General features: G+C 44.3%; 1 protein-coding gene across 1 annotated transcript in view; it reads right to left on the bottom strand.

Annotated features, from left to right (window-relative positions):
• LOC123276152 (uncharacterized) overlaps positions 1-15,780 on the bottom strand; it is a 104,329-nt gene extending 88,549 nt beyond the window's left edge. Inside the window, exon 1 of the mRNA XM_070495425.1 lies at positions 15,386-15,780. The gene's annotated coding sequence lies outside the window, so the exon portion shown is untranslated. The remainder of the gene's footprint in view (positions 1-15,385) is intronic.
• Positions 15,781-16,144: the final 364 nt, after the last annotated feature.

The raw sequence follows: 16,144 nt of genomic DNA, 5'->3' as shown, positions 1-16,144 counted from the left end.
CAAACACCAAGTCCTGCCACCAAGAAGTTGTCTTTGCTGGCCAGAATTATCCTACATGTTCTAGACGGATCAGAGACCAGAACAGACACTGTCAGAAAGTCGTGGCGTTTAAAGATCAGCTATTGGATCAGAAGCGTCCCTTATCTGTGCCCCGCAGGGAGCATGTGCCCCATCCAAGTTCCACCTGCAGGCGACAAGCAGGCCCAGGGGCCTCCAGCTGTTCTCACCACTGCTAAAGGCACTATGTTTAGGGATCCGTCTCTATGTCAACAGAAAACGCTTTTCCAGCGTTTCGAGAGCGGAAAATTTCCCACAGCAAAGTAATTCCTTCTTGTGGAGAATACTAATTCTCCCCAATAAATGATTCTGTAATAATAGTGATGTCTTTTCTGTGTCCTGTGTTGGGGGCATGGGTTTCAGGTAACTCAGGGCTTGTGCTTAGGGAAAAGGAGGAGTGAGTTCAGCTCTTACTGATTGCTTCCTCTGGCTTCTGAAAGGTCACCAGTGCTCTGGAGCTCTTGTTGACAAAGCGATATCACGTGCCCCCAAAAGCCCATCTCCTCCCTGATGAAGTTTGAGGAGGTGGGCTCTGCCTCCTGCCTCTTCGCTTAGCCTTAACGAAAGTGTAGAGCAGCCCACACCTTCCGCTCACTGAATGTTTTACATCCTTCAGAGAGTAGGGAAGACAGGTGTTCTCTATCCGAAGAGGGTCAAAAATAGGTATGCAATTCATAAAACAACAATGAAGAAAAAACAGCGGCTTCATCATGATTTAGAGGTCAGTGACCAGAGGACCCCACAGGGGGGTGAACCCTGAATGGGATTTGGGGGGTGGGGGAGGGTATTGCTGCAGTGGATCCTGGGCTGGTGGGGGAGGGGCTAGGAACAGCACAGACACTCCTTAAGAATCTGTCATGTGAGTCATATTAATGTGTTAGGGAAGAATACTTTAAACTTTACATTGAGGTTTCCCTACTGGAAAGGCACCTGGGGGAAGTGGTTCCCCTCTGTAGGTATTTCTTCAGACTGCCAAATGATATTTTGTTGCAGAGCAAAAGCATCACTCAGCTGCCAGTAGTAACAATGTTGACCGGGTAGCCACCTACCTCCCAGGATAAAATAAAGCTGAGAGTAAGGAAAAGATGACTTGGAGGAAGCGAGGACGGAAGAAAAAATGAAGAGGGGAAAGAAGGACCTTGCTGGTAGAACAAAGCTTTATGCCTCATCATCCATATGGTGACCCTGTCCTGTTCCCCCTGCCCCCTCCTCAATCTGATCCAGGCATCACCACCTTGAGGCTGATCCAGACACTGCACAGCACACTGATGCCTTATTCCAAAAAGGCACTGGGCTGTTCTTTGAATACTAAACAACATCTGCAGGGAGGTCATCAGGCATGGCATCCCCCTCTTTGGGGAAGGTGATCTTGCTGCCTTCCTTCCATCTATGCTTAATAGGAATATACAAGATCTTGCCCTTAGTGTGTACAGTTCACCTATCAGGATGGAAGTGCCGCCTCTGATATTCACGGCCTTGGTGGAGCCATGGTTGGTCTCCCCCAGAACACCTGCAGCTCATGAACCAGAGGTGAGTCCCAGACTATGCACCAGGTTACAGATATATGGGGGTCTCACCATGGACTGCACACATACCCACCCTTACAATAGGGATTTGGAGGAAAGGCAACTCCACTTAGACAGACTGGGACTCAAAAATTGGCTGAGTGTCAACTGGGGCAAAATTCAAAAAGCATTATGATGGTGAGCATTAAATACATTAAGTTGTAGACGTCTAAGTAAAATAAAGATGGTTACAAGGGTGGAAAAATAAAATACCAATTTTGTTTTCTAAAAACCACATGATTTTAAAAATGGAAGGGAGGAGAAAAAGGGAAAAATAGAATAAAATGATTGTTCTGTAAGTAATAAGAGGGGGTCAAGATATAGGTGACAAACGAAATAAGACTCCAAGTAAGGGAAAGGAATTTGAGGACATTAGAGAAGATACAAGTATAATGGTAACTATTGTAACAAAACCGCCACGCACGCGCACACACACACACACACACACACACACACACTACACAAATGGGGTGAGTATCCCAGAGGGCACTGGAGGTAGTTTTCCCAGAAAGACTTGTGAATGCTAGGTGTTAAAACAAAAACCAAAAACAAAACCGGTGTCCACTACAGCCTCTCTCACTCCACACTTGTATCTTCTTGTCCAGAGTTATGCCATTGACCCCACAATGTCTGAAACTTGAGGTCAAAGAAAGAATGCAGATTCTGTGGAGGTCCTGGGAGGGGGATGGGGCCCAGGGCAGGAGACTTGAAGAGGTGAGGAGGCCATGGAGGGCTCTACCATCGATGTGGACAGACCAGCCAAAGACCAGCCTCTCAGTTTCTACATCATCTCATCTTAGGGTCCTTTACGTCCATTCCAGTGTAGTTACTGCCACACTCCAGAGCTTATCACCAGGAACACTTCAGCCATCCAGATTATTACAGTCGGACATTCCACCCTTTGGCCTCGTCTCTCATTCTTCTGATTCACATGCCCTTTGTTAACTTTTCAACTCCAGGCCATTCACTTTTCCACTTACTCCTTGTCTGTCCGTCAAGCTCTTGTTTACATTTCCTCCCTCTCCGGGGTAGACTTGATGGTCTGTCAGGTAACCAACATTTAAAAAGCTCCGCTACTAATGGGCCCCATCCAATCCCTTTTAATCCTTCCTGTCTGGCAAAATCCCATCTCTCTGCCTTTCCCAGAAATGCCTTCCTATAACTAATTGATCACCCCAATGGATTAAATCTCACAATGGAGTCTACCGATGCCACAGTAAATTCAGCCCCAGCACTAGCTGGAAATCACTCACTCATTCCAAAAAGAATTATCCCATGCTTACTAACATGAGAACAAAACAAATGGAGCTTAGGTCGCTGTTTCCTTACTCCATTCTCTCTCCAGGGACACTCAAATGTATTTCAAATCTCCTCCACTTTCCTCAAATTTTGGCTGTCTCCATTTGCTCAGTAGATGTGCTGGATCACTGATCACAGAGGAACTAGAAGTCATGAGACAGGAACTTTCCGTCAATAAAGCTTCACAAAAACCTTTTCCCGTTCCTCCTTTCCTTCTTTCCTGTTATATGAAAAGAGGTTTCCTTCCTAACCTCAATAGTTACACTTCCTGAAATGTCCTTATTGAGAGAGCTAAACCCTTGTCTTGACGGACTGAGCCCCCTTGCCAGGTAGCCTCTCGTCCCCTCCCTCTCTTTAGGAGGCACCCAGCTTCTTTCATTATTTTAAGCTTTCTATTACAGAAATGTTTAAACATGCACAAGAGCAGTGGAACTTCCCGTGTACCCCTTACCCCACTTTCACAGTTATCATCTGGCACGTGTGACACGGCCCGTCTCCTACACTATGGTTAAGGGTAAAAGCCCATGGGAACATCCTGCCATCCGTCTCTCAGATGTATGCTTTGTGCCCATGTCACAGCTTTCATGTTTCTTTGACATTTACTACCTGTGGAGCTCACTGACCCAAAACAGGTGGACAGAGCCATGGGGAGGAAACGCACTGAGCTTTAGATGCTCTGGCCATCAGTTCTGCTCAGCCCTGTAGTCAAGCCTGAGAAGTCACTGAGTTAACTCCTCCCTCCACCCCACGCAGAAAGGAATCTTCCTAAGCAAATGCAGTGCACGGTGTTGCAGTCCCTCAGTCACACAGTGACTGCAGCACGTAGAGAGCACAGAAGGAGAAAACTGTACATGTGATAAGGACTTCACATCACCATGCAAGTGTTTTCAAAGATTTAGAAGAAAGTTTTTTTCCTGTAATACATTTAAAACGAGCTACTGTATGATGAGTTAAACACAGGAGATCAAACACTTTTTTATCTCCTCTCCTTCCCCAAAAGTAAAATATTACATGAAAAGATGCTCCACATCATTAGTCACCAGGGAAATGCAAATCAAAACCACTGTGAGACAGCACTTCACACACAGGATGGCTAGAATCAAAAAGTTAGATAATAGCAAGTGTTAGAAGGCCGAGAAACTGAAACCCTTCTATGCTGCTGGTGGGTATGAAAAATGGTGCAGCTGTTTTGGAAAACCGTCTGGCAGTTCCTCAAAAGTTAAACACAGAATTACGATATTACCTAGAAATTCCACTTCTAGCTATACACTCAAGAGAAATGAAAACATATGTCCACACAAAAACTTGTACACAAATGTCCATAGCAGTATTATTCATAACGGTCAAAAGACGGAAACAACCTAAACGTCCATCAACTGACGAATGGGTAAATAAATTATGGTATATCCACACAATGTAATATTTCTTGGCAATAAAAAGTACTGATACATGCTACAATATGCACAAACCCTGACAACATTACCCAGAAGTGAAAGAGGCCAGTCACAAATAACCTCATATGATTCCATTCATACGAAATGTCCAGAACAGGGAAATCCAGAGAGAGAGGAAGTAGACTAGTGGTTGCTTAGGGCTGGGGGGATGAGAGGACAGGGGCATGACAGCTAAAGGTTATGAAGTTTCTTTTTGAAGTCATGAAAATGCTTTAAAATTGACTGTGGTGATGGTTACCCACCTGTGAATATACTAAAAATCATGGAATTATACACTTTAAATGGGTAAGTTGTATAGTATGTGAACCATATTTCAATAAAGCTGCTAAAACAAGTAAAGGATTTAAAAAGAACAAGGCCCTTGAGGATGACAAGAAGGGGAGAAGATATGACAAAAGATGTCAACACAATTTTTGAAGATGGAAATCCAGTGCAGGAGTGGTAACTGACTAGCAGAGCAGAGGAAGTGCCGGCAAACCAACTCACACCACAAAACCCCAGAAGACGGACGACCCGGTAGCACCAGATAAGGAAGAAATTAAGGGTTTCATGCTGTACACATGTTGAATATTTTGTTCTTTCCTTTGGTTCTTGTTTTATATTATGTATAATTTTTTAAAAAAAATTTTGGGGGGGATGCTCTTTTCCAGTATTTTGTGAAACCCTGTTGAAATGTTAGCACACTTTAAATGTGCAAAGAGGATCCAGGGTTTCTTGCCTGGGACAGAACCTGCGACATCTGTTTTAAAGTCACCATTGCACACTTCTGGGGTCTGGGTACGCTAGCGATGGCAGCTGCAGGAATCAAAGCCAGAAATCTCAAAGGTTAGGCAAAATTTGGGACAACAGCCAACGGTCCATTTTTAAAATGTATTTATTTAAAGATAAACTTGTGGAAAAGTTGCATGGATGGTAAACAACCATATACCATTTATCCAGGTGTACCCATTAGTATTTTGACCCATTTTCGGTATCTCTCCACTTTGTCTCTGTCTCCGCTCCCTCCCTCCCCTTTCTCTCTATATCAGCACACACACACACACACACACACACACACACACACACGAATGTCCATGAATGTGCCATGTCCGCGCCCAGGATCCAAACCGGCGAAACGCTGGGCCACCAAAGCGGAGTGTGCAAACTTAACCACTCGACCATGGGGCCGGCCCCACCTGAAACTATTGTTGGTGGAGCTTATCTTGCTCAGACTTTAAAGGATGATTTTACAATCATGAGTCCTGGGGACCTTAGGGGCAGTCAGGACCAGACTTGCTATAAAAAAAACAACGCCAGAGAAGCAAAGATACATAGAGGGATTTGTCTGAACAGAGACCTCCTGCAGTCGAGGGAGGGTACATGAGAGGGGTGGGCTTGAAGTGTACCTTCCTTTTGGGTAGAGACGATGGTGAAGCTGTGGATGAGGGAGAAGACAGGGAAAGAAAGGAGCTGTCATTACTGGTAAACCCTCTCACATGGGAGGGAAAGGATTGGGTGTCTGCGGCCAAGATAGATTCATCAGACTCAGCGAGGGAATGCGGGCAGGCAAAGGGAGGACATGACACAGGGCTTCATTCCAGCAGTTTAGCACTAAACAGTGAAGCTGTAAAAGTTATAACTATTAAATGACTAGCTAGCGTGGGGGGGGGGGAGATGAAATAAATATATACACACCATCAACAAAAATGACATTATTGTTTAAAAAGGTACAGAGATGTCAATGGGAATTTTGGGGAAAAGATAGAAAGTAGATGGGGAAAAAAATCATAAAACCTTTCATGGAAGAAGTAACCATAGGTGTGATTCAAAAAAAATCTAAAAGTACTGTCAAATATGATTACAACTGTGCTCACTAGAAGTTATGCTAAAGAGAAGCCTAGTCCCTAAATCAAGATGAGTTTGACCCTGCAGGTCATGGTCCAGCACAATTGCTCTGTAAAATAATGGAAAAGTTTAAAATTTTGCTGGGAGGAGGGGATTTGGCAGAGAAAAAGAGGGAGCAGCAGGGCGAGACACCGTATGGGTGGAGGGGGCCAGATTTGAGAACCTTTAGAGGCTGACTAGCCTAAGAGGGATTTGGGGAAAAGAAGAACTACCAAACATTTTCAAGTTGTTTGCCCTGGGTCCACGGATGTGCCACGCCCTTGTGGCCCTCTTTCTCATGCTTTCTGTTGGTTGATACAGGCTACTCTGTTCTGTCATGCTTTTTGGTGATAGTGGATTCTTTTGAGGAGATAACGGGAGGTGGGGCTGCTGCTGAGTGTATTTCTGGTTTCATACAGGTAGAAACACATTATGTATGAGGGGAAGTTTTAGTTGAAGGCCGAGTAGACCTTGGGGATGTAAATCCCTGGGCACAGGACCGACTTTCAAAAATAACGTGGGGGTCCAAAAGGAGATCACCAAGCAATAAAAGGCTCTTAAGTAATAGCTGGGTAACAGAATAAATAGAAAATTTCACCAAGGTGAAATATATGCTATGGTGAATATGTGGAGTTGGAAGGTAAGTTGGAAGTATCTAAAGGGCCTCAGAGGGGTGGACTGATTTGCTGGCCTGGATGGTGGGGGAAGGGTTGTGGGTTCATCACTTCTGTGTTTTCCCCTCCCCGACCTTCAAGAACCTTTGGTGTCTATGCTAAAGCTCTGTGATGCGGGCCTGGAACTCTACTCTAGAATGTGTACTCTTAATGCCCAGCTGCCTGAGGTGGCAGTGCACTTCTGGTGATGCAGATCACCCTCTTTGTCTGAGGAATGTTAATGCACCATGGCTGAGCTCCAGCTTGAGTTCCTAGGTATTCCCATCCCTTCCTTCCTGTGTGGGGTGGGGCTCCTTCTTCTGTCACTGTGCTACCTAAAGAGGAGTCCATGTTTCCCAATATTTCGGAAAGAGACAGACATCAATCAGGTAAGTAAATCAGGTCCCTCAGAAATATCAAATCTTTCTTTTCAAATAGATGCATTTAATGCTATCAATTTCCCCCTAAGTACTGCTTTTGCTATACCTTATAAATTTTAAGTTCTATTTTAATTTTCATTTAGTTTAAAATACTTTGAGACTTCTTCCTTGACCAATGTGTTTAGTAGAGTGTTGTTTAATCTCCAAACATTTTAGGATTTCCAGCTATCCTTCTGTAATTGATTCCTAGTTTAATTCCATTATGGTCTGAAAACATACTTTGTACGATCTCTATTTATTTTTGTTAAAGTGTGTTTTGTGGCCAAGAACGTGGTCTATCTTGGTGAATGTTCCATGAGAGTTTGAGAAGAATGTGTATTATCGGATGAAGTACTCTACAAAATGTCAATTAGATCACGTTGACTGATGGTGCTCTTCAGGTCAACTGCATCTATACTGATTTTCTGCCTGCTGAATCTGTCCATTTCTGAGAGAGAGGGTGAAATCTCCAAACATAACAATGGATTCAACTATTTCTCTTTGCAGTTCTACCAGTTTTTGCCTCATATTTTGACACTATGTTGTTAGATGTATACATGTTGAGGACTGTGTGTCTTGTTGGAGCATGGTTATGTAAGACCCCTCTTTATCCCTGATAGTTTTCCTTGTTCTGAAGTCTGCTTTGTCTGAAATTAATATAGTTACTCCTGTTTTCTTTTGGTTAGTGTTAGCATGGTACATTTTTCTCTGTCCTTATTTGTAATCTATGTGTATCTTTATTTTTAAAGTGGGCATTTTGTATACAATATTTAATTGGGTCTTGTTTTTTTATCCACTGACAGTCTCTGTTTTTTAATTGGTGAATTTACACCATTTATATTTAGTGATTTTTTAAAAATACAGTAGGACTCATATCTACAATGTCTATAACTGTTTACTATTCATTATATCTATTCTTTTTTCTTCTCTTTTTCTGTGTTTTCTGGTTTTAGACAAGCATTTTATATGATTCCATTTTCTCTCATCTCTTACTATATCAATTGTTCTTTAAAAAAAATTTCAGTGGTTGCTGTAGAGTCTGTAACATACATTTATAACTAATGTAAGTCCTCTGTAACATTGTTTTCATTCCTTTCACTTATCCATATACTATAATCACCCAATACATTGTCACTATTATTATTAGCTCAATTGAGAATAAGAAAAATAAAAGTTTCATTTTACCTTAATTTATTCCTTCTCTTCCTCTTTTTAATGAAGATCCAAGTTATCATTTTCCTTCTCCCTGAGGAACTTTTAAAAAATATTTATTGCAGAGCAGGTCTGCTGCTGATGAATTCCCTCAGTTTTTGTTTGTCTGAGAAAGGTTTTATTTCTCCTTCACTTTTGAATGATAATCTCACTAGATATAAAATTCTAGGTGAGTGGTGTTTTTTCTTCTTTCAACACTTTAAATATTTCACTCCACTCTCTTCTTGCTTGCATGGTTTATGATGAGAATCCCACAATTCTCATCCTTGTTCCTCTAGATGTAGGGTGTTTATTTTCCTCTGGATTCTTTCAAGATTTATCTTTCGGTTTCCTAGAGTTTGAAGATGATATGTCCAAGTATAGACTTTTTTAGTATTTATCTTGTTGGGGTCTTTTCTGAGCTTCTACAATCTAGGGTTAACCTGTCATTAATTTTGGAAAATCCTTGGCCATTATTACTTCAAATATTTTTCTACTCTGTTCTTTCTCTTTTCTCCTTCTGGTATGCCAATTACACATGCTACATATTTTGAAACTGTCTCACAGTTCTTGGATATTCTGGGCTTTAAAATTTTTTTTCTTTTTCTCTGTGCATTTCAGTTTGCAAAGTTTCTATTGACATATATTCAAACTCACATATTCCTTCCTTGGCCATATGCAGTCTACAGATGAGCCAATCACAGGCCTTCTCCATTTCTTGTAGTGTTTTTGGTTTCTAACATTCCCTTTTGCTTCTTTCTTAGAATTTCCCTCTGTCTGTTGACATTCCTCATCTGTTCTTGTGCGCCATCTATTTTTTCCATCAGAGCCCTTAACATACTAATCATGGTTATTTTAGATTCTATGTGTGATAATTCCAAAACCTGTGTCAATGTGAATGTGGATCTGATGCTTGCTTTGTCTGTTTAGACTGTTTTTTCTTGCCTTTTAGCATGCCTTGTAATTTTTGGTTGAAAGCCAGACAGGCTGTATTAGGAAATAGAAACTGAAATAAATAAACCTTTAGTGTGAAGTTTTATGCTCATCTGGCTAGGTGTTGGGCTGTGTTTAATATTTACCGTAGCTGTGCATGTCAGAGGCTTCAATTTCCTCTAGTGTTCTTGTTTTTGTGTTTCTTGTGTCTTTAGGTTCCCCTAAATCTCCTCCTTAAACAGAGCCTATGCCTTGCAACTCTTTCAGCTATGATCCCATCACTATACTGCAGCCCTGGGGACGTGGTGGGAAGGTGTTAAGGGAGGGGATATGATTAAATCTTTTAGTGGGCCTGTGTCCCTGGGTTGTGACGTTCACAAGTGTTTCTAAGCTTTTTTTCTTTTCTTTGAACTCTTTAGATGAGACAGGAAGGCTACAGGGGGCTGCAGTTGGGTAATTGCCCTTCACCCACGTGGGATAAGGCTTGGTAGTCTTTTCCCCTGCTGAGGAGGCTTCTATTACGGAGCACACTCAGGAGATATTTCAAAATCCTTTCAAAATGGTAACCTTTCTCCCCCACCCTCCCGTGCCAGAAACATCAGAGTTTCTTCATGGTTCTTCACTGTGAGAACTTAGTAGGGTTCCTGGAAGTAAAACTCACGAGTAGGTGGGGCCTCCCCTTAAATGGTCCTCCAGGAGTTTCTCACTTTCATGCTAGCCCACATGCATCCTCATCAGTTCGTCAGTGTCTTTTACGTGTTTCTACCAGTTTATGGCTGTAGTGGCTTCTGCTCCAGGTAAGCTGATCTTAACTGTGATTCTCTGCATTCACCCTCTCTGAAGATTTTGGGTAGCAGTTTGCCCTGCAACCTCAATTCTCTGGTGACTTCAAGAAAAGCCATTGATTTTCAGTTTGCTCAGCTTTTGCTTCTCCTAAGGACCGTAGTAAAGACTCCCAAGCTCTTTAAGTGTTGGAGCTGGAACCAAAAGTCACTCCTCAAAGAATAATTCTTTATTTTCCTGTTCCCTTTCTCACATTTTTAAATGAGTTTGGCTGGGCCAGAGAGACACCTAAAATGGGAAGTCTGAGGAGAGGACAGACCATTGCTCTCTTAGGGGAAGAGAACAGGCAGAACTAGGGCTTCAGGGAGGACTAAGGATTCCATTTAAAGCTCACAGACTATCTGTGTGTGCTGGTAGTTTCCCAAATAAAATCCCAAACAGTGATTCTGTAGTCCTTGATTCAGTTATTTAGTGTTTCAGATCTGTGTAGGAGAACACCGTTCCCAGCACTTGATCATGAGTCATCTTGCCATGTCAGGTGCCACTTGCCAAGCCTTCCTTCGTGTTGGGCAGATCAGGAGAACAGAGCTGAGTCTCCGAGCAGATGCTGGAGCAAGAGCTCTGTCCCAGGATACAGGGGCCTATCTGAGGAAGCACAAATGTGACTGTGGGCCTCAGAGTCTATGCCCTCCTTGAGCAGAGGGCTTCTGACTGAGAATATCAAGTGTGGACCTCATAGCCAAAAATCCTCCTTCGAGGTTTTCAAAGAAGGAAAAACTGAAAGTATTTTATCACCTTTAAAAATTAATAAAAGGAAGGAACGCAAAATTATAGGAATTAAAATAGAGAGTCATATTATTCTTGGATAACAAATATCTGACTTTCCTAAACAGAGAAGTGAGACCAATGAGTCCCAGCCCCTCATTCTTTTCTTTTTGTTCTCAGTGTCAGGGCAGAGCCAAGAGGAGAAGAAAAGGTGGAAGACCAAGTGGTAAGGTTCTACCTATCCCACCTGAGCTCTCCAAGGGTGACCCTTCCTGTCCTTTCCATGAGGTCCCAGGTCCATGGTCTCTGAGGATGTCAGTCACTAGATACAGTCCCTCTCAGAAAACAGAGCCCTCAGAGGAGAGGCTCATGGGAAAGCAGTCAGAACCTGAAACATTTCTCAGATTCCTGCTCTGCCCACCCCTGGGCATGAAGCAGTGATGGACCTGGGCAATGGGCGTTGCCCAATAAGTGGCCATATGAGATGTCAAGAGTCAGAACTTCTGTCTCCTGACCTTGTGAAAGTACTTTGACTTCCTGGATGATCAGATTCTTCCTTGAAGTAACCATTGACCTATGTTTCTCACATGGTGTTTTTGAGCCTCACATGGGATGACATACATATATGAAGGAAAGCCCTTTGTGAATGCTAAAGCAACATACATACGTGAGCTTTATTATTATCATTAACCGTGCGATCTTGAATCCTAATTCTTGGAGCTCTCCAAGTCCAATCTACCAAGGGTACCATAAAGGACATTCTACTCTGCCTCCTAAAAGATCTCTTTACTTCTGTCTTCATCACTTTCCTGGTTTCCCAGGTTGGAGAGCTTGCCAGAGCAAAGCAGAGGAGTCAAGGAAGGTGCTTTCTCTGCTGCAAAGGTGACTAAACACAATCCTTCTTTCCTGAATCCCGCTTCTTAGCAGGGTCTAAGAATTTCTAGGGCCTCAGTGAAACGTGAGATTGATAAGGGAGGGAAAATCCTCAGATTTTGCAATCCAGATTGTGAAAGTCTTGGGGAGAAGGAAACAACAGAGATTGTGAGCTCAAGGAAGTGGGGGGATGTGAAAGGACAGTACGCAATGTGTGCCCCTACCTCTGTCAGACCTGCCAGGGCCCCATATATTTGTTCTGGTCCTGGCTGCAGCTATGTATATCCTGTCTCCTTCAGTCCCTGGGGCCAGCATCGCGATACCATCTGTTTTCGTCAACTGCTATGTTCAGACCCCTCCTGTGAGGTGCACAATAGCAAAACCATGGAGGTCCATCTGCTGCTGTTCCTGGAGGACCTGGAAGATGATACTGCCTCTGTGTCCTCTCTGGCTTCCACAGCTTCTGGGACTGAGTCATCATTCACTCTGTCCTCTGCCTTCTCAGAAGTCCCTCCAGGAGTCCTAACACCATCCCCTCCACCTGACCCCTCCCCACCGCCCCCCTCCGTTCTCTCACCTAACCCAATGACACCCTTAGCTGACTTTCTTTCACCCTCACCACCGAGTCACTCTATGCCACCAGAGCCTTTTCCTCCCTTGGAGTCCAAATTCCCAGCAGACCATTCCCCACCCCAACCCCTTGCCCTTCCCCCTCTCCCACCACATGACACCCAGGCAACGGGTCCTATTCTCCAACCACAGGCCACTCTGTCTCTGAATACGATCTTCTCTCTTGACCGCACCCTTTCCCAAGATATTAACGCCTTACCAAATTTGTCCCAGATAATGAATCCACTAGCTTGATTCACTGGCTTGTCATCACGCACCACCAAGCCTGTCTGTCTCACCACCGACAGACCACCCTTTAACTGTGACTCAATCTAAATCGGTTTCCATCTTATTGAAGTCTGTTTCAGAGGACTCATCTCCAGATAGCCCTGCTGGGTTGTCCACTTATGTCCCAACAGTCAGAGGCACTGACCATTCAAGTCTGTCAATTTCAGAATTCTCTTGTTGTCAGGCTCCTGCCAAGAACATGTTTCTCCCCCACATTATCACACTCTGATTTTCAACGAGAGCAAGTTTCCCTCTGTCTACCAGAGACCTGTCTCTGGGGAGACTCTGCTACCAATCACATGGAGGCCAGCAGCCATTCTTTCCTTGGCCTTAACGGCCAGGCATTCTTGGCAAGACAAATAAAAAAGAGAATGGATTTCCAGATTTTAGAGAAGAAAGAAAAGGAGGAAGGACTATTATCAAAACAAATGTGCTCAGAAAACCAACGGATGTCTTCAGGGAATTCATTGCAGCCACTTGACGTACAAGACACCACAGCCCCCAAAACTGGCTGGGACATCACAGGCAAACCAGAGCAGCTGAGAATTTGTTGACAGCTACTGTATGTCAAGACTTTGGGAGAAAACTTGCAGCAGAAATATACCCAGCTCTTTTGGGGTCTTCCCTCTCTGCACAGTGAGTCCCTGGTGGCCACTCTCCTGGTTTCTAGTAGTAGTGCCCCACTAGGGTCTCATTTTGTCTTATTCAATGGAATCTGTAATGCTTCTGCAGTCAAGATGTGGGATCAAGAATCTCCACCACTTCCCCATTCTCACCCTCCTCCCCTCTCCGATGTACATCCGCAACCCTTCTCTCAGACCAACCCCCAATCCCAGCCCCCACCTTTCACTCAGGTCCAGCCCCATGCCCACCTTCAATCCCCACTCTCAATCCTACCATCTTCTTCTCCATCCCAGATTAGGGACCATGGAGTGTCTTTCCATAGATCCCAGATTGAGTCAGACTCTCATATCTCAACTGAAAATCAACACCTGAAATGGCATATGTTGCAGAAGCAACAAGAAAGTCTGTGGGGTTTAGTCCCTGCATTCCAAAAATCTCAAGAAGCCACTTGTCCTCAAGCTCTCACCCCTCCTTTGGTCAGCCAGTCCTCCCATGCCTATGTACCAGTCTCTGTCCTTCCTGGCCATTTTCATATCACCAGTGAACCCCAGGATAAAATGGAGCTCCACATTCCAAGGAGGCTATTCTCACACTGCTGCCTCCATGCCAGTAGGAATCTAGAGTCTCTGTGTAAATGCACAGAAATATCTCAGCAAAAAGGCAGACATGCTCACTCACAGCTCCGTCAGCTTCAGGGCCAGAGTAGCAAGGATCTAGCAGAGACTGAATTGAGTTTCCCAGGAAGCTTCCATGAGACGATCTCAACAAAGTTTCAACTAAGGCAGGATATGAAGAGGAATCTTGGATATATCCTAGAGAAGAGCCCAGAAGATAGTCCTCCAAGGGTCTCAGAATGCTACCTACTAAAGAGTCTGAGGGCTGCCTCAGAGACAAAAAGTAGCTGTGTGTGTCACTCAAGGAATTACTCAGGGAATGAACTCTTAAATGTCTCAAGGAAGGACACAGACCAGAATGAAATGAAAACCATTCTTAGATTACATCTAAGCCAGAAGTTTTGGCAGATCACTGCGGGGAGGATCCCCCTCGGGGTGTGTCATTCATGGCTGGCTGAGGACAACCCATCCCCTCCTTCTGGGAGTTCCCAGAACAATATGGAAAACAGAAATTTGAAAAACATAACAGTAGGTGGGATCCACCCCCAGATGACCACTCCAGAGCTTTCTTTTCTGGATCCCAACACCCGACAGGTGCTAGAAGCCCATATTATAAGGTTTTGCGTGAGTCAGAGGTGGGGCCTACCCCTCAAAGTTCTTGAATCCATAAAATCCTATAAGTTGAGAGAAGCCAAAACATGGCCTCTTCCCCAATTTGACTTTCTCTCCTCAGCCACCTATGTTTCTGGGGTGGATTCCAAAAGCTGAGGTTTCCAAGCCCCTTGAGGGAAGCTCTAAAAGTTTTCAGGGAAATAAGGTGAAAACAACGAATTCAGTCCCCATCCTGGATCTTCCACTCCCTGCTACCTCATCTGTGGGCAACGAAGGACAGGGGGCCCTAAAACCATCCCACTCTGATATCGACCAGGAGCTTGCCAAGGACATCCAGGCAATCGAGCATGGCAGACAGACTTCAGAGATACTCACACACAGCTTTATAGACAAAGTGAGTCAGAGTAACACTGCACTAGACAATAACAGATGCAGCCGAGAGGTGCCCACAAGGGAAGCTGGGGCTGGACATGTGCCAAGGGATGAGAATGTGAGTTCCAGTGATAGAGAGGACATGATTCAGGGCCAAAAGATGGTGGAGAAGAATTGAAAACATTTTTCCACGTCCACCATGAACTTCAGGGAGATATTCAAGGCTGAGGAGCCGTGCGTTCTTACATCACAATCTCGTGACATCTTGACAACCAACAAGTTGGGCAGCTCCCAAATGGTAAATATCAATGTGAGCAAAGTAGAAACTACCCTGACCAGTGAACGTCCCTCACCAAAAATACCAGTTCCCCAAGATTCCAAACCATCAGACATTAAAAAACAGCTCCTTACCGAGTTGAAGTTTCAATTGAAGAGCAAGGAACATAGCCAGCCTAAAGGCTCTCCCGCTGAAATATCCCTTATTTCAGATAGCTTGCCTTCGACTCCTCACTGACTCAGTCCCAGAGCGTCTCCAGTGGGGACATGGGAGCTTCCCAGGTGCTGCAAGTCCACTTGGAGGACAATGGGGATTGGTGGGAACCCTGGGCCTCTAAGCATGTCTCATGGAAATGCCAGGATAGGAATTTCCCACCAGCTGCAAAGACAGTGAGACCTCTGGACTCCAGAGCAGGAGAATGTGGAAGCGAGGATTCAGGAGTTGGGACGTCTAAAGCCAGAAAGAAGAGCCACTCTATTGAGGACAGAGAATTAGGGGGCACTTCCCCGTATCTGTCACAGAATGAACAGTTTCCTCCTGAAAGTTACTTCAGAAAAAAAATGAGGCAGTTTTTTCAGTGGATTAATTCCAAGAAAAAAATTACAGGGCAGGAAAGTCCCCAGCAAAAAGCCAAGTTCACATCAACCTTTGCACCGCTCCGAGACCCAGCTCAAAGTGCAGCTCTCGAGAGCTGTGGGCCTCCTGAAGCTCATGAGCTCATGGCAGCCATCTGGAAGATCCTAGAGGAGAAACTGGCATGTAGATACGAACCTGAGGCTGCAGAGTTAAGTAAGCAGAAGGGGGAACTGCAGGCCCAGGTAGAGCCTGACGAGGGATGTCCCTCCAACTACGGGGCTCTCTCTGACCCACAGCCAGGGGAATGGGCAAGGACC

This window comes from Equus asinus, chromosome 23, assembly GCF_041296235.1.
Source record: "Equus asinus isolate D_3611 breed Donkey chromosome 23, EquAss-T2T_v2, whole genome shotgun sequence".
NCBI classification, from domain to species: domain Eukaryota; kingdom Metazoa; phylum Chordata; class Mammalia; order Perissodactyla; family Equidae; genus Equus; species Equus asinus.
This window is presented reverse-complemented; position numbering and strand designations above follow the sequence as displayed.